This window comes from Anas acuta, chromosome 23, assembly GCF_963932015.1.
Source record: "Anas acuta chromosome 23, bAnaAcu1.1, whole genome shotgun sequence".
In the NCBI taxonomy this organism is placed as follows: Eukaryota; Metazoa; Chordata; class Aves; order Anseriformes; family Anatidae; genus Anas; species Anas acuta.
In genome coordinates this window covers 5,001-23,389 of record NC_089001.1, presented here as the reverse complement: position 1 = coordinate 23,389, position 18,389 = coordinate 5,001, and the positions used below count along the sequence as shown (strand labels likewise).

General features: G+C 47.9%; 2 long non-coding RNA genes across 2 annotated transcripts; both read left to right on the top strand.

Annotated features, from left to right (window-relative positions):
• Window positions 1-4,376: 4,376 nt before the first annotated feature.
• LOC137843718 (uncharacterized) lies at window positions 4,377-5,252 on the top strand. The gene is made up of 3 exons (XR_011089637.1): window positions 4,377-4,468; window positions 4,560-4,636; window positions 5,173-5,252. It is a non-coding gene; the product is annotated as an uncharacterized lncRNA (long non-coding RNA).
• A 92-nt stretch (window positions 5,253-5,344) lies between these two features.
• LOC137843827 (uncharacterized) lies at window positions 5,345-11,105 on the top strand. The gene is made up of 7 exons (XR_011089712.1): window positions 5,345-6,669; window positions 6,769-6,837; window positions 6,933-7,025; window positions 7,182-7,256; window positions 7,830-7,921; window positions 9,360-9,469; window positions 9,924-11,105. It is a non-coding gene; the product is annotated as an uncharacterized lncRNA (long non-coding RNA).
• The last annotated feature ends 7,284 nt before the right edge of the window (window positions 11,106-18,389 follow it).

Sequence of the window (18,389 nt, the reverse complement as noted above, 5' to 3'; positions counted from 1 at the left end):
TCCATCATCCCAGTTCTGGCAGTTGCTTCCAGTCGCGTGTCGTGACATTGGAGTCTCTGGTAGGGTCTGGTGCAGAGCACCTGTTCTGACTTGCTGTTGCTGTAGGGCTTTCTTTTTGGGGGTCACTTTTCCTTGCGCCTTGTGTTGTGTGTTTTGTTTGTAGTGTTTGTGGCGTGCCTGTGTGTGTGTTTGGTCCGGAGCTGTCCTGCCTGGCAGTTAGTGATTAATGTGGCAGGGCATGGGTGTACTAATACATTGTTTGTACTGTGTTGGGAAAGACATCCGGTCTGCCTCTGGGCACGTACTGAAGGGCAGCTGGCACAGTCATCTCTGGTGGTTGGCAGATGTGGATTTGGGAGAGTATATCTGCTTGTGAGCAGCTGTTTGCATAGTGCTTGAACGCTGTGCTTGAGGAGGTCTGTCGAATCTTGAAAGCTTACAGATATGGGGTTTTGAAATGTTTATTTTTATTTCTTTCCTGTCCCCAGTAGAGTGTAAACCCTAGGAGGAACCTGTCACGGGAAAGAGCTCCTTCTGGAACTGTTCAGCACTTGGTAGGCAACTTTCGTTTAATTTGTTTAAGGTGAAACACAGTGTACAACACGGGACTTGACCATAGCTGCTTTTGGCAAGGTGAGCGATGAGCAGATGTAGCTGGTACTTTAGGGGTGCAGTTGTCACTGCAGTTAGTTAACTGCACAAAATACAGTAAAAATCCTGTTTATATTTCAGGGGTGTTGTAGCTGGCCTAAGAGAGCAGGTGGAAGCGTCTGCCTCGAGGGCAGGTGAGGAGGCTGAGGTAAGGGAGCAGATGAGAGTAACTGTCCCAGCTGTGCTGTGGCTTTGGATGCTGCTTCAGCCTATGCTTTTGTTTGTCTTTTGCAGGTGTCTCGCACAGGCTGAGTGGGGCCAAGCTGCACTCTGAAGAGCAGCACGAGAAGGGTGGGCTGTTTGTGAGCTGGATTGGAGCAGAACTGCCAAGTAGCACGAGGTGAGTGCGAAGGGTATCCGTCTTGCTTTGCAGGTGCCCTGGCAGGCTCTCCACAGAAGCGGTTGAGGATTTGAGAAGAGGTTGCAGATGATCAAGGAGCGACATGTGCAGGGATGGCTTGAAAACGGTATGGCTGCTTTCTCTTCTGTTTATCAGGTGTCACTGGCGACGTGGGCTGTGATGTTAGTCTTTAGAATCGGAACAAAGCAGGTGCTGAAATGTTTTGTTTTTTTTGTGTTGGGCTTGCACCTTGATGAGTGTAGGGATGGGTTTTAAGTGGGTGCAGCGGGGGGCCTGAACCCCAGTGTCCTGTAGTGTGTTTTGACCCATCAGCATAGCCTTTTGGTTCTCAGGTAGCCTACTGAAGTAAGTGATTTTTCCTGTGAGTGGAATGGAATTGTTTTTTTTTCCATGTAATTTGTTCTCCTCCTAGATTTTTCTTTTTATGTATATAAAATATTGAGCTAATTCCAGAGGGGAAAAAAAATCAGTTTACTTTCTTAATCAGTTTGTCCTTTTAATATTCAAAGCTGCAGCAACAGCATGGGTATTTGTGTCTCTAGAAACACCCTAGCTCTCCTGTCTTCACTCTGCATGCATTTGAGCTAAGCCATATAAATGAATAAAGAAACCACAGCTACTGCTCGTTTCTGATTTTTTTTTTTTGTGCTTTCCCCCTTGCACTTTCCTAGGTGATTGGCTTCAGGGTCCAGGTGAGACCTAGTGGTAACTGAGTTGCAGGTATGCCATCAGAGAGCTCCTTCTGCCTGGGCTGCACTTTTGGGTAAGCGTTTGGTTTTATTTCAGTTGGTTGCAGGGTTCTTTAGGTGGGTCAGAGTCTATGGACTGATGCGTTCTGAAGTAGAAACCGGTACGCATATCTTTTTGAGTTGGTAACTGGTGGGATCTGTCACTGTAAAGCAATCTAGTAGTAGTATGTGCCTGTATTGCACGCAGCTTTTCCTCAGGTGAGTAGTTGTTATGGCAGTTTTACGGATAGTATGGTGATGTTACTTTGTGTGTTTGCTTTGTGGTTCTGGGTCCCTTCTGACTTTTGCAGAATTACGGGGCTTTTTGTGAGTCTTTGCCTGTATGTCAAATTTTATCAAAGTCAAAACCTTCGTGGCAAAGTGATGGAGCAGGGTTTAGTTGAAATGTATCATGGAAGCTCCCTGTGTGAGCATGTGTCTGAAAATGGCAGCAGTGGGCACGTAAGGGGTAGTCTGTTTCAGGTTTAGGGACAGTTTGTTATATTTCTGGAGCTTTTGCCTGTGTGTTTTCTGTCTGTCGAGTGTTCAGACCTTGCAGCCTTTTAGTCTTGATGTCCTTGAATTGACATATTAGAAGTATGTTTATTAGGTGATTCCAGGTAGTTGTTTTTGGGAAACAGTGGGGTAATGTCTCTTGACCGCATAAGTGCAGTAGTGCCTAGAGAGTGAGCAGGCTCACCTTCTTCCTCTCTGCAGAATAAGTCCGCCCGGGCCCATTTCGGCGCGGCGCCGCCCGGGCCCATTTCGGCGCGGCGCCGCCCGGGCCCATTTCGGCGCGGCGCCGCCCGGGCCCATTTCGGCGCGGCGCCGCCCGGGCCCATTTCGGCGCGGCGCCGCCCGGGCCCATTTCGGCGCGGCGCCGCCCGGGCCCATTTCGGCGCGGCGCCGCCCGGGCCCATTTCGGCGCGGCGCCGCCCGGGCCCATTTCGGCGCGGCGCCGCCCGGGCCCATTTCGGCGCGGCGCCGCCCGGGCCCATTTCGGCGCGGCGCCGCCCGGGCCCATTTCGGCGCGGCGCCGCCCGGGCCCATTTCGGCGCGGCGCCGCCCGGGCCCATTTCGGCGCGGCGCCGCCCGGGCCCATTTCGGCGCGGCGCCGCCCGGGCCCATTTGTCATGTGGAGCTACAGAGCAGGTGAGGTAAAGGAGCTGGGAACAGAGAGGCATTGCACAATGATATGTTGCCTTAGTAGTAGTGAACGTTGTGCAGGAGGTGGTTATTAGGGCTGGCATTCTGATGAATGCTGGCTCTCTGTGTTTACAGATGGGGGTGAGTCTGTTTAAACTAATTCCAGTTCAAAAAGTTTGTTACTAGCTTGGTGATATTTTCAGTTCAATATTGATATCTGCAGAGAAAGTAAAAAGGGATTTTTGCTTCTAGAATCACTGCAGATATCTTGCCTGCTCTTTGCATGCTTTTGAGATAAAGCTGATTTTAAAAAAGAAAGAAAAAAAAAAAACCACTTGCTTCTCTTGCTCCCTTCCTGCTCTCTTGTGCTTTGTCCCTCATCTTCCCCAGGTGATTTGGTTTGGGTGCTGGGCGGGGACAAAAGGTATATGAGCCCCAGGCACGACATCAGAGCTCCTTCTGCCTGGGCTGCTCTTTGGGGTCAGTGCTTTGTGTTTCCTTCAGTCAGTTGCAAGATTCTCTAGACAGGCTGCAGTTTGTGGAGTTCTGTATTTCTAAGTGCTTGGAATTCTAGATTTCTAAGTGCTTGAAATAGAGGGATATTTAGTAGAGGCTGCTGTCTCACTGTTTTTTGGGATGGTCACATATGCTCCTGTTTTTGCACCATATTTTAATCTCTACATGTATAAAAACACTTGTTTTAGTCTCCTGGAGAGTTTCAGCAGCTTGATTACATGCTACATGTGGCTTGACAGCGTAGATGCAGCATTGCCAAGAGACTGAGCAGGGTTGTATCAGAGTCACCTTTTCATCTGCAAGGGGTAAGTCTGTGATTACCCCTGCCGAGGCTGCTGTGTGTGCATGTCTTTTTGGCATTTGTGGAGCTCAGTTGTTTTTTTTGTGTGTATGTACATGTTCTAAGTTTATTTTTTTTTTTGAGGGGTGAATAGTGTGTGTGCTGAGCGTGGTTGCCAGGTGGATGTGGGGAGCTGCTCAGGACTGGTAGGTTTGGTTTCTAGGAGTGTGCAGCATCATTCCTGTGCGATGCGACTGATTGTTGGGTGGGAACGTTCCAGCTCATATGTCTTAAGCAATGTAGCTTGTGTAGTGGTGTGTTGTGTGGCCTGCGCAGAGTTTGCTGTGGCGCTGTGAGTGTAGAATCTCAGTTAGAGCTGGTGAGCAGCTGAAGTACCGGAGCTGGGAAGAGAGAAGTATTGCAGCAGGTACGCTGTGGCTGTGAGGTGCCTCAGAGTGTGCTTTTCCCTTGTCTCTGCAGGTGCTTGGTTCAGTTGTGGAGAGGGAAGGGAAATTGTTATGTCAGGAAGCTCTGAGGGAAGGTGAGTGGTGTCAGCCTGGTCATCCCTTATCTGAAGCGAAGACGCTCAGGTGTTTCCCTGGGAGGTTCCGAGGTGAGGCTGTTTGGGATAGAGGAGCAGTGTGGCAGGCGGGTTCTTGCAAGCACAGTTGTCATTGTATGCTTTTGTGTTCCCAGGTGGCGTGGGTGATGCTGGCCGCTCCTTTCAAGCTTGGACCTAATTTGCAGGTCCAGAGGCAAGTGGCCTGCTGTTTTGAAAGGATAAAAGTAAAGATGGGGTCGCTTATGTTTTTGAGGGATGGGTGCTACTGCTGGCAGCTGAATGTTTATCTTCTGCCTGTATTTTTCTTTTGTTCAGGGTGAAACGCAGTGTGCAGTGCAGGACCTCTCGACCCAAGCTGCCTCTGCAGTGACTCTGGTGCGTGATGAGCAGAGGTAACTGTTGTTTTACGGGCGCGATTGTCACTGCAGTTATTTTCCTACATCCAGTAGAGTAAAATTCCAGTTTGCCTTTTAGAGGTTCTAAAAGTGGGTGAAGAGAACAGATGGAAGCATCTGCCATGGGGGGCAGGGAAGCGGCTGAGGTACAGGAGGGGATGAGAGTATGTGATTTTTTTCCCGGGGGTGGAATGGAATTGATTTTGTTGGTGTATAATCTGTTCTGCTCCTAGATTTTTCTTTCAGTGTAAATAAAATTTTAAGTTAATTCCATTTGAAAAAGTTCCAGTTACTTGCTGGGTCGTGTTGTCCTTTCAATGTTAAAAGCTGCAGCAAAAGCATGGGGATTGTTGCTTCTAGATACACCCCCAATTTTCTTGTCTGCAGTCTACGTGCAGTTGAGCAAAAGCAGATTTCAAAAAAAAAACGAAAAAAAAACCATGTAACACACACAAAAAAACAATAATAAAAAAACAAACCACCATTGGGTCACTTCTGAACGCAACGATCATTTGATCCCTTTGTTTTCCCAGGTGGTGTGGATGATACTGGCTGCACTGTTGGAGCTTGGATTCGGAGAGGAAGAGGTGAGCAGAACCGTATGTTGCATCAGTAGTAGTCAGCATTGTGGAGCAGGTGGGCATCATGGCCGGCGTGCTAGTGAATGCTGTTACTCTGTTTTTGCAGCTGATGATGAGCCTGGCAATTGACTAAGATGGCAATCGGTGCCTGTGCATTTCTTGAGGCGGAGGGACTTTACCATCCAACAACCTGAGAGCTAAGTTGTGGGGCACCTGGTATTTGCATATCTGGGGTGGCTAATGGGAGCTGGGAGCCAGAGCAGCGTGGTGCCTGCTGGCTGAATATACTTGGTGCCACTGTGAGGGGTGGTTCAGGCTGGGTCACGTTCTGGGTGCTTGTGGCTGGGTCACCAGGCTAATAGAAGCAGCGGGATTATTTTGTAGCATGAGTGCGTGTGCCAGGCAGGACAGTTTCCTTCAGTTTGTCTGTCCTGTAGTGTTGCTTCTCCATTGTGTGTTGTGAATTATGGTCTCCTTGGGTCTTGATATTCTCCTAACTTTTTACACAGGACTGACTAGACAGGCGACTTGGTAGCTGTGCTGAAGGGCCTCAATGCTTGTTTTGTCATCATGGCTCTGATCCGAGCACTTCTTGTCTTGCAGTTGCTGCTTAAAGTGCAGATAAGTTTCAGGTCTTGTGATCTCAAGCTGAATATGATGCACATCTGTTTCCATCCTCACTCTTGCAGAAGTCGTCTGGGCCGTATCAGGAGCTCTTGCTTGGGAATTGATTTCCTGAGAGTTGTCTTAGGGGGTTTTCAGTCCCCATCCTTCTGGTCTCTTGTCTTGAAGGCAGGCTTTTTAGGCCTCCATCATCCCAGTTCTGGCAGTTGCTTCCAGTCGCGTGTCGTGACATTGGAGTCTCTGGTAGGGTCTGGTGCAGAGCACCTGTTCTGACTTGCTGTTGCCGTAGGGCTTTCCTTTTGGGGGTCACTTTTTCTTGTGCCTTGCGTTGTGTGTTTTGTTTGTAGTGTTTGTGGCGTGCCCGTGTGTGTATGTGTTTGGTCTGGAGCTGTCCTGCCTGGCAGTTAGTGATTAATGTGGCAGGGCATGGGTGTACTAATACATTGTTTGTACTGTTTTGGCAAAGACATCCGGTCTGCCTCTGGGCACGTACTGAGGGGCAGCTGGCACAGTCATCTCTGTAGTGTTAGGCAGATGTGTGGGGGGGAGATTTGAGCTGCTTGTGAGCAGCTTCTCACATAGTGTTTGAACAGTGTGCTTGAGGAGGTCTGTCGAATCTTGAAAGCTTACAGATATGGGGTTTTGCTTTTTTTTTTTTCTTATATCTTTCCTGTCCCCATTAGAGTGTAAACCCTAGGAGGAACATGTCACAGGAAAGAGCTCCTTCTGGAACTGTTCAGCACTCGGTAGGCAACTTTTGTTTAATTTGTTTAAGGTGAAACACAGTGTACAACACGGGACTTGACCATAGCTGCTTTTGGCAAGGTGAGCGATGAACAGATGTAGCTGGTACTTTAGGGGTGCAGTTGTCACTGCAGTTACTTAACTACACAAAGTACAGTAAAAATCCTGTTTATATTTCAGAGGTGTATTGTAGCTGGCATAAGAGAGCAGATGGAAGCATCTGCCTCGAGGGCAGGTGAGGAGGCTGAGGTAAGGGAGCAGATGAGAGTAACTGTCCTAGCTGTGCTGTGGCTTTGGATGCTGCTTCAGCCTATGCTTTTTTGTTTCACATTTGTCTCACACAGGCTCAGAGGGGCCAAGCTGTACTCTGAAGAGCAGCACGAGAAGGGCGGGCTGGTTGTGAGCTGGATTGGAGCAGAACAGCCAAGTAGCACGAGGTGACTGTGAAGGGTATCCATCTTGCTTTGCAGGTGCCCTGGCAGGCTCTCCACAGAAGTGGTTGAGGATTGGAGAAGAGGTTGCAGATGATCAAGGAGCGACACGTGCAGGGATGGCTTGAAAATGGTATGGCTGCTTTCTCTTCTGTTTATCAGGTGTCCCAGGCAATGTGGGCTGTGATGTTATTTCTTGAGAATCGGAACAAAGCAGGTGCTGATGGCGGTTTTTTGGTAAGCAAAGTGGTGCCCGAAGCCCTGTCCTGTGTAGCCTGAGCACGCCTCGCTGAGAATGAAGCTTGCTTTCCAGCAGTTCCCAAAGCTGTTGAAGCTGAAATGCTGTGTCTGTTTTTTTGTGTTGGGGTTGCACCTTGGTGAGTGTAGGGATGGGTTTTAATTTGGTGCAGCGGAGGGCCTGGCCCCAGTGTCCTGTAGCGTGTTTTGACCCATCAACATAGCCATTTAGTTCTCAGGTATCCTACTGAAGTGATTTTTTCCTGTGAGTGGAATGGAATAGAATTATTTTTTGGTGTGTAATCTGTTCTACTCCTAGATTGTTCTTTCTATGTAAATGAAAGATCGAGGTAATTCCAGATGGAAAAAGAAATCAATTGCTTGCTTAGTTGTATTGTCCTTTTAATATTCAAAGCTACAGCAAAAGCATGGGGATTTTTGTTCCTAGAAACACCCTAGCTCTCCTGTCTGCACTCTGTATGCTGTTGAGCTAAGCCTTATAAATAACTAAATAAACCACAGCTGTTGCTCCTTCTTTTTGTTTTTTGTGCTTTCCCCTTTGCACTTTCCCAGGTGATTGGCTTCAGGGTCCAGGTGAGACCTAGTGGTAACTGAGTTGCAGGTGTGCCATCAGAGAGCTCCTTCTGTCTGGGCTGCACTTTTGGGTAAGGGCTTTGTTTTTCCTTCAGTTGTTTGGAGGGTTCTTTAGGTGGGTCAGAGTCTATGGACTGATGCGTTTCCTAGTAGAAACGGGTACGCATGTCTTTTTGAGGTGGCAGCTGGTAGGATCTGTCATTGTACAGAAATCTATTAGTAGGTGCTTGTATTGCACACGGCTCTTCCTCAGATGAGTAGTTGTTATAGCAGTTTTACGGATAGTGTGGTGATGTTACTTTGTGTGTTTGCTTTGTGGTTCTGGGTCCCTTCTGATTTTTGCAGAATTACGGGGCTTTCTGTGATTCTTTGCCTGTATGTCAAATATTATCAAAGTCAAAACCTTGTTGTTAAAGAGATGGAGCAGGGTTTAGTTGAAATGTATCATGGAAGCTCCCTGTGTGAGCATGTGTCTGAAAATGGCAGCAGTGGGCATGTAAGGGGTAGTCTGTTTCAAGTTTAGGGACAGTTTGTTATATTTCTGGAGCTTTTGCTTGTGTGTTTTCTGTCTGTCGAGTCTTTAGACCATAAAGCCTTCTAGGCTTTATGTCCTTGAATTGACATATTAGAAGTACATTTATGAGGGGTTGCCAGGTACGTTGTTTTTGGGAAACTGTGGGGTATGGTTCCTTGAGTGCATAAGTGCAGTAGTGCCAAGAGAGTGAGCAGGGCCACCTTCTTCATCTCTGTAGAATGAGTCCGTTTGGGCACACTTCTCAGGTAAATGTAGTGAGCAGATGAGGGAAAGGAGCTGGGAACAGAGAGGTATTTCACAGTAGCATGTTGCATCAGTAGTAGTAAGCGTTGCGGAGGAGGTGGGTGTCAGTGCTGGCGTGCTAGTGAATGCTGGTTCTCTGTTTTTGCAAGTGATGATGAACCTGTTTGACGTAATTCCATTTGAAAGAGTTCCTGTTACTGGCCTGGTCGTGTTGTTTTTTCAATGTTAAAAGCTGCAGTAAAAGCATGGGGATTGTTGCTTCTAGAAACACCACAGGTCACCTGTCTGCTCTCTGCATGTTTTCCCAGTAAAGCAGATCTTAAAAAAAAAAAAAAAAAAAAAATAAAAAAAAAATAAAAAGCAGTTGCTTCTGTTCCTGCTTTCTTTCTACTTCCTTGTGCTTTGCCCCTCCCCTTTCCCAGGTGATTGGGTTTGGGTGCTGGGCAGGGCTGAATGCTATATGAGCCCCAGGCATGCTATCAGAGAGCTCCTTCTGCCTGGGCTGCTCCTTGGGGTAAGTGCTTTGTTTTTCCTTCAGTCAGTTGCAGGGTTCTCTAGGCAGACTGGAGTCTATAGATTTCTAGAATTTTTAAGTGCTTGGAATTTACTTAATAGAGGAATGTTTAGTAGAGGTTTGTGGCTTATTGTTTTTTAGGATGGTGCGATACTCCTCTGTTTTTGAGCTGCACTTTAATCTCTAGATGTATAAACCCACTCGTTTTATTCTGCAGAGGACTAAAACCAGCTTGATTACCGGCTACATGTGGCTTGACAGCGTAGATGCAGCATTGCCAAGAGACTGAGCAGGGTTGTATCATAGTCACCTTTTCATGTGCAAAGGGTAAGTCTGTGATTACCCCTGCTGGGGCTGCTGTGTGCGCATGTCTTTTTGGCATTTGTGGAGCTCGGTTGGTTTTTTTTTTGTGTGTGTAAGTTCTAAGTTTGTTTTTTTTTTTTGATGGGTGAATAGTGTGTGTGCTGAGCGTGGTTGGCAGGAGGAAGTGGGGAGCTGCTCAGGACTGGTAGGTTTGGTTTCTAGGAGTGTGCAGCATCCTTCCTGTGCGATGCGACTGATTGTTGGGTGGGAATGTACCAGCTTGTGTGTGCTGGGCAATGTAGCTTGTGTAGTGTGTGTTGTGTGGTCTAGGCAGAGTTTGCTGTGGCGCTGTGAGCGTAGAATCTGAGTTAGAGCTGGTGGGCAGCTGAAGTACCGGAGCTGGGAAGAGAGAGGTATTGCAGCAGGTACCCTGTGGCTGTGAGGTGCTTTAGAGTGTGCTTTTCTCTTGCCTCTGCAGGTGCTTTGTGCAGTTGTGGAGAGGGAAGGGAAATCGTCATGTCAGGAAGCTCTGAGGGAAGGTGAGTGGTGTCAGCCTGGTCATCCCTTATCTGAAGCGAAGGGAAGACGCTCAGGTGTTTCCCTCAGAGGGTCCGGGGTGAGACTGTTTGGGATAGAGGAGCAGTGTAGCAGGTGGGTGCTTGCAAGCACAGTGGTCATTTTGTCCTTTTATGTTCCCAGGTGGCGTGGGTGATGCTGGCCGCTCCTTTCAAGCTTGGACCTAATTTGCAGGTCCAGAGGCAAGTGGCCTGCTGTTTTGAAAGGATAAAAGTAAAGCTGGGGTCGCTTATGTTTTTGAGGGATGGGTGCTACTGCTGGCAGCTGAATGTTTATCTTCTTCCTGCCTTTCTCCTTTGTTCAGGCTGCAATGCAGTGTGCAGTGCAGGATGTGTCAACCAGCTGCCTCTGCAGTGACTCTGGTGTGTGATGAGCAGAGGTAACTGTTGTTTTTGGGGGTGCGGTTGTCACTGCAGTTATTTTCCTACATCCAGTAGAGTAAAATTCCAGTTTGCCTTTTAGAGGTGCTATAAGTGGGTGAAGAGAACAGATGGAAGCATCTGCCACGTGGGGCAGGCAAGCGGCTGAGGGACAGGAGGGGATGAGAGTATGTGATTTTTTTTCCCGGGGGTGGAATGGAATTGATTTTGTTGGTGTATAATCTGTTCTGCACCTAGATTTTTCTTTCAATGTGAATAAAAGTTTGAGCTAATTCCAGTTAAGAAAGTTCCAGTTACTTGCTGGGTCGTGTTGTCCTTTCAATGTTAAAAGCTGCAGCAAAAGCATGGGGATTATTGCTTCTAGAAACACCCCAGTTCTCTTGTCTGCATGCTGTTGAGCTAAAGCAGACTAAAAAATAAATACAGGAAACACACACACACACACACACACACACACACACACACACACACACAAAAACAGTAACAAAAAAACCAACACCATTGGCTGACTTGTGAATGCAACGATCATTTAATCCCTTTGTTTTCCCAGGTGGAGTGGATGATACTGGCTGCACTGTTGGAGCTTGGATTCGGAGAGGAAGAGGTGAGCAGAACCGTATGTTGCATCAGCGGTAGTCAGCATTGTGGAGAAGGTGGGCATCGTGGCCGGCGTGCTAGTGAATGCTGGTACTCTGTTTCTTGCAGCTGATGATGAGCCTTCAATTGGCTAAGGTGACAATCGGTGCCTGTGCATTTCTTGAGGCGGAGGGACTTTACCATCCAACAACCTGAGAGCTAAGTTGTGGGGCACCTGGTATTTGCATATCTGGGGTGGCTAATGGGAGCTGGGAGCCAGAGCAGCGTGGTGCCTGCTGGCTGAATATACTTGGTGCCACTGTGAGGGGTGGTTCAGGCTGGGTCACGTTCTGGGTGCTTGTGGCTGGGTCACCAGGCTAATAGAAGCAGCGGGATTATTTTGTAGCATGAGTGCGTGTGCCAGGCAGGACAGTTTCCTTCAGTTTGTCTGTCCTGTAGTGTTGCTTCTCCATTGTGTGTTGTGAATTATGGTCTCCTTGGGTCTTGATATTCTCATAACTTTTTACACAGGACTGACAGCATGGAGCGTGCTGGCTGAATAGACTTGGTGCCACTGTGAGGGTGGTTCAGGCTGCTTGTGGCTGGGTCACCAGGCTAATAGAAGCAGCGGGATTATTTTGTAGCGTGAGTGCATGCGCCAGGCAGGACAGTTTCCTTCTGTTGGTCTGTCCTGTAGTGTTGCTTCTGCAGTGTCTGTTCTGTGCTTCTCGGGTCTTGATATCCTCATGACTTTTGACTCTGGACTGACCAGACAGGCGACTCGGTGGCTGTGCTGAAGGGCCTCAATGCTTGTTTTGTCATCATGGCTCTGATCCGAGAACTTCTTGTCTTGCAGTCGCTGCTTGAAGTGCAGATCTGTTTCAGGTCTTGTGCATCGTATTCGGTTTGAGATCACGTCTGTTTCCATCCTCACTCTTGCAGAAGTCGTCTGGGCCGCATCAGGAGCTCTTGCTTGGGAATTGATTTCCTGAGAGTTGTCTTAGGGGGTTTTCAGTCCCCATCCTTCCGGTCTCTTGTCTTGAAGGCAGGCTTTTTAGGCCTCCATCATCCTAGTTCTGACAGTTGCTTCCAGTCGCGTGTCGTGACATTTGAGTCTCTCGTAGGGTCTGGTGCAGAGCACCTGTTCTGACTTGCTGTTGCCATAGGGCTTTCCCCCGGGGGTCACTTTTTCTTGCGCCTAGTGTTGTGTGTTTTGTTTGTAGTGTTTGTGGCGTGCCTGTGTGTGTACGTGTTTGGTCTGGAGCTGTCCTGCCTGGCAGTTAGTGATAATAGCTAACGTGGCAGTGCATGGGTGTACTAATACACTGATGGGACTGTTTTGGCGTAGACATCTGCCTCTGGGCGCATACTGAAGGACAGCTGGCACAGTCATCTCTGGAGGTTGGCAGATGTGGATTTGGCAGAGTTGAGCTGCTTGCGAGCAGCTGTTTGCATAGTGCTTGAATGGTGTACTGTTGAATCTTGAAAGCTTACAGATATGGGGTTTTGAATTTTTTTTATTTTTATTTCTTTCCTGTCCCCAGTAGAGTGTATACCGTAGTAGGAACTGCCCACAGGAAAGAGCTCCTTCTGGAACCGTTCAGCACTCGGTAGGCAGCTCGGTGCCTGTCTTGATCTACTTCTGAGGTGCTGAGGCAAGGGGGCTGCTGTTTTGAAATGATAATATCGTTAATTGGGTCCCTTTGTGTTGTGGAGGGATGGGTGCTAATGGTGGCAGGTGAATGATTGATTCTCTTGTGGGTGTTTTCATTTGTTTAAGGTGAAACACAGTGTCCAACACGGGACTTGACGACCGGAGCTGCTTTTGGCAAGGTGAGCGATGAGCAGATGTAGAAGGTACTTTAGGGGTGCAGTTGTCACTGCAGTTAGTTAACTGCACAAAATACAGTAAAAATCCTGTTTATTTTATATTTCCGAGGTGTTGTAGCTGGCCTAAGAGAGCAGATGGAAACATCTGCCTCGAGGGCAGGTGAGGGGGCCGAGGTAAGGGAGCAGATGAGAGTAACTGTCCCAGCTGTGCTGTGGCTTTGGATGCTGCTTCAGCCTGTGGTTTTCCTTCTCTTTTGCAGGTGTCTCGCACAGGCTGAGTGGGGCCAAGCTGCACTCTGAAGAGCAGCACGAGAAGGGCGGGCTGGTTGTGAGCTGGATTGGAGCAGAACTGCCAAGTAGCATGAGGTGAGTGCGAAGGGTCTTGCTTTGCAGGTGCCATGGCAGGCTCTCCACAGAAGCGGTTGAGGATTGGAGAAGAGGTTGCAGATGATCAAGGAGCGACACGTGCAGGGATGGCTTGAAAAGGGTATGGCTGCTTTCTCTTCTGTTTATCAGGTGTCCCAGGCAACGTGGGCTGTGATGTTAGTTCTTGAGAATTGGAACGAAGCAGGTGCTGATTGCGGTCTTCTTTGGTAAGCAAAGTGGTGCCCAAAGCCCTGTCCTGTGTAGCCTGAGCACGCCTCTCTGAGGATGAAGCTTGCTTTCCAGCAGTTCCCAAAGCTGTTGAAGCTGAAATGCTGCGTCTGTTTTTTTTGTGTTGGGGTTGCACCTTGGTGAGTGCAGGGATGGGTTTTAAGTGGGTGCAGCAGAGGGCCTGGCCCCAGTGTCCTGTAGTGTGTTTTGACCCACCAGCATAGCCACTTGGTTCTCAGATATCCTACTGAAGTAAGTGATTTTTCCTGTGAGTGGAATGGAATTGTTTTTTTTTTTTTTTTGGCATGTAATCACTTCTGCTCCTAGATTTTTCTTTCTACGTAAATAAAAGATACTAAGAAAAAGAAAAGGTACGTTGTTTTGGGGAAACCGTGGGGTAGGGTTCCTTGACCACATAAGTGCAGTAGTGCCTAGAGAGTGAGCAGGGTCACCTCCTTCTTCTCTGCAGAATAAGGCTGCCCGGCCCCATTTTGGCGCGGCGCCCCCCGGGCCCATTTGTCATGTGGAGCTACTGAGCAGGTTAGGTAAAGGAGTTTTGAACAGAGAGGTATTGCACAACTGTATGTTGCATCAGTAGTAGTGAGTGTTGTCCAAGAGGTGGGTGTCAGTGCTGGCATGCTAGTGAATGCTGGTTCTCTGTTTTTGCAAGTGATGATGAACCTGTTTGACTTAATTCCATTTGAAAAAGTTCCAGTTACTTGAGTGGTTGTGCTGTCCTTTCAATATTAAAAGCTGCAGCAAAAGCATGGGGATTGTTGCTTCTAGAAACACCCCAGGTCTCTTGTCTGCTCTCTGCATGTTGTTTAGCTAAAACATTTAAAAAAAAAAAAAAAAAAACAGGAAACACACACAGACAAAAAAAAAACAATAAGAAAAAAAAACCAACACCATTGGCTGACTTGTTGTGAATGCAACGAACATTTAATCCCTTTGTTTTCCCAGGTGGTGTGGATGATACTGGCTGCACTGTTGGAGCTTGGATTCGGAGAGGAAGAGGTGAGCAGAACCGTATGTTGCATCAGCGGTAGTCAGCATTGTGGAGAAGGTGGGCATCGTGGCCGGCGTGCTAGTGAATGCTGGTACTCTGTTTCTTGCAGCTGATGATGAGCCTTCAATTGGCTAAGGTGACAATCGGTGCCTGTGCATTTCTTGAGGCGGAGGGACTTTACCATGCAGCAACCTGAGAGCTAAGTTGGAGGGCACCTGGTATTTGCATATCTGGGGTGGCTAATGGGAGCTGGGAGCCAGAGCAGCGTGGTGCCTGCTGGCTGAATAGACTTGGTGCCACTGTGAGGGTGGTTCAGGGTGCTTGTGGCTGGGTCACCAGGCTAATAGAAGAGGCAGGATTATTTTGTAGTGTGAGTGCGTGCGCCAGGCAGGACAGTTTCCTTCTGTTGGTCTGTCCTGTAGTGTTGCTTCTGCAGTGTCTGTTCTGTGCTTCTTGGGTCTTGATATCCTCATGACTTTTGACTCTGGACTGACCAGACAGGCGACTTGGTAGCTGTGCTGAAGGGCCTCAATGCTTGTTTTGTCATCATGGCTCTGATCCGAGCACTTCTTGTCTTGCAGTCGCTGCTTGAAGTGCAGATCTGTTTCAGGTCTTGTGCATCGTATTCGGTTTGAGATCACATCTGTTTCCATCCTCACTCTTGCAGAAGTCGTCTGGGCCGCATCAGGAGCTCTTGCTTGGGAATTGATTTCCTAAGTGTCTTCTTAGGGGGTTTTCAGTCCCCATCCTTCTGGTCTCTTGTCTTGAAGGCAGGCTTTTTAGGCCTCCACCATCCCAGTTCTGGCAGTTGCTTCCAGTCGCGTGTCGTGACATTTGAGTCTCTCCTGGGGTCTGGTGCAGAGCACTTGTTCTGACTTGCTGTTGCCATAGGGCTTTCCCCCGGGGGTCACTTTTTCTTGCGCCTAGTGCTGTGTGTTTTGTTTGTAGTGTTTGTGGCGTGCCTGTGTGTGTGTGTATGTGTTTGGTCTGGAGCTGTCCTGCCTGGCAGTTAGTGATAATAGCTAACGTGGCAGTGCATGGGTGTACTAATACATTGATGGGACTGTGTTGGCAAAGACATCCGGTCTGCCTCTGGGCACTTGCTGAAGGACATCTGGCACAGTATATCTGTTTGCGAGCAACTTCTCGTTTACCTCTATTTATTTAAAAAACTGTAAAATTTAATTGCAATCCAGTTTGGGACCCAGTCATGTATGACACCAGGGGGCTTGTCCAGGAGGGCTTTGGTTCTTGGAATCTTATTTGATGTAGGAGAGGTGCCCCAGCATTTGGTGGTTGCTGTTCGAGTCTGGTCGGGACTAATGGCATCTCGAACCTGAATACAGGTAAGCTAAGGTTTTGATTTTTTTTCAGCTCCCTTGCTGGCTGCAGCAGTATATTTTGCCCGTAATTCTGCGTGTGAAGATCTGAATGAAGACAACGGAGTCGTAAGTGTTTAAAGCGTATACTGTTCTGTTGGATGGGTTTTGGTTGCCTGTGTGTGTAAGAGTGTGACTGAGACGGAATTTAGTTCCGAAGCGATTGTGGAGGTCTTCTGTACCACAGTTCCAATCTCCCGCGAGGGACTTGGCCGATGAAGGACCGAAGGGATTCCCAAAGGATTTGTGGGTGGGTGATAGATCTTAAATCCTCTTTCAGATACTCTTATTAAGGTAACCAAGGGCTGTGGGAATTGCCAGAGTAACATTCCTAGATGGGTGAGACAAAACCAAAGACCAGGGACCAGAAGAAAGGGAGCAAATTACCAGACATACCACCAGAAAGTCCATTAGGAATAACAGTTAGAAACTGGAACGAGAGAGGCCCCAGTAACGTAAAAAGTAAATAAAAAACGGTTCAGTCTTGTGTGATAGAATGGCCAAAGGAGCCTTTAAGACCGCATGTCTTTGGGCCCGTTTTTGGATCCTTTGAAGACTGTATTTGTCAGGCCTTAAATACACATGTTAATTCGAAGGAACCTTTCTGCCGGGAAGAAAGTGATGATGCAGGATTATGGATCAGGAGGACTTCATGTCCTTTTACAGCCTTAATATTTACACTAAAAGCAGGTAAGAAATTTTGAAGAAGAAGAAGAACAGGAAAAATAAAAAGATAATAAACGGGAGCCGTTGGATAACCTACCATCTCCATATCGTAACAATCCACCTCTGGTGGTGTGCTGGGTCTGGCTGGAATGTTAACTTTCCCAGCAGCAGCCCATACAGTGCCGTACTCTGCAGTTGTAGCTGGAGCAGCAGTGTTATCACACCCGTGTTGTGTCTACTGCTGAGCAGCAGTGGCACAGCATTGGGCCTTTCTCTAACCCTCCTAGGGGATGGGCAAAAAGCGAGGAGAGAAACATCACTAGGGCAGCTGACCTAAACCAATCCAAGGGATATTCCATACCATGGGATGTCACACTCAGCAATAAAAGGTGGAAACAGGAAGAATAGGGGAGGGGTGGGCTCTCGTTGAGAAGACGTCGGTCCTCCTCTCGAACACCGGCTGCGTGCGTTGAGGCCTTGCATCAAGGACGTGGTCAATCATCGCTCATTTGTGGGAAGTAGAGAGCAATTTCTTTCCTCTGCACTTCCATATAGCTGTCATTTATTTTGTTTGTTTGTTTTCGTCCCTTCTTTTTATTTTCCCTTTTCCCCTCCTTTTTCCCCTTTCCCTTTTTATTTCCCCTTAGTTAAATTGTTTAGTTCATGGTAGTCTTTATTTAATTATTATAATTATTTCCATTTAATTAAATTATCCCGATCTCAACCCGTGAGTTGTTCTTTGCTTTACTTCTCCCCCTCCTCACCTAAAGGATGCATTCATGAGAAGTAGGACTGCCGTATCTGAGAGAGCTCCTCTATATCCTTTAAGGGAGGTAACTGGTGTATAACTGGGTTGGAGTTTTAACAGGGTTTTAAGGGTTTCAGGGTTAGCGTGTTAGGGTTTTAGAGTTTTTTTTGGGATGGAGTGTCGCTATGTTTTTTAGGGTTAGGGTCCTAGGGTTTTATTTTTGGTCAGTTATTTAGGGTTAGTGTGTTACGATCCTTTTTTTTTTTTTTTTTTCAGGTTAGGTTCTCCAGGGTTAGAGCTCCGAGCGTCCTAATTTTTTGGGTTACGGTGTTGAGCGTCCTAATGTTTTGTGTTAGGGCTTTGGGTGTTAAACATCTGAATTTTTGGGTTAGAGTTTTGCGCGTCCTGATGTTTTGAGTAAGGGTTTTGAGCATCCTAGTGTTTTGGGTTGGCTTTGTGTTTTGAGCATCTTAATTTTGGGGTTACGGCTTTAAGCGTCCTAATCTTGTTGTTTAGGGCTTTGAGAATCCTATTGTTTTGGGTTTGGGTTTTGAGCGTCCTAAGTGTCCTAAGGGCTTTTAGGCATAGGACTTCAGGGGTTTAGTGTGGTAAACAGTTTGGATTAGGCCTGTAGGGGTTTCGAAGTTTTTTAGTGTTAGGGCTTGAGTCTATTTTGAAAGGGCAGTAAGTGCTTGGGTTCCAGTGAGTGCTGGTAAATGTATTTCTCGAACACTGGGCCTGTGATTGGTCAAGCCAGCTGCCTGGGGAATGCTGGTAGGCGTAGTTTTCCGGCACTGGGCTTCCGGGAGGCCATGTTTGGTGCCCAGAGCATACCGGGAAATGTAGTTCTGGGACTCCGGACTTCCGGGAGGCCATGTTGGGTGCCCAGAGCATACCGGGAAATGTAGTTCTGGGACTCCGAACTTCCGGGAGGCCATGTTTGGTGCCCAGAGCATACCGGGAAATGTAGTTCTGGGACTCCGGACTTCCGGGAGGCCATGTTGGGTGCCCAGAGCATACCGGGAAATGTAGTTCTGGGACTCCGGACTTCCGGGAGGCCATGTTGGTTGCCCAGAGAATACCGGGAAATGTAGTTCTGGGACTCCGAACTTCCGGGAGGCCATGTTTGGTGCCCAGAGCATACCGGGAAATGTAGTTCTTGGGAACTAGGGTTAGGGTTAGGGTT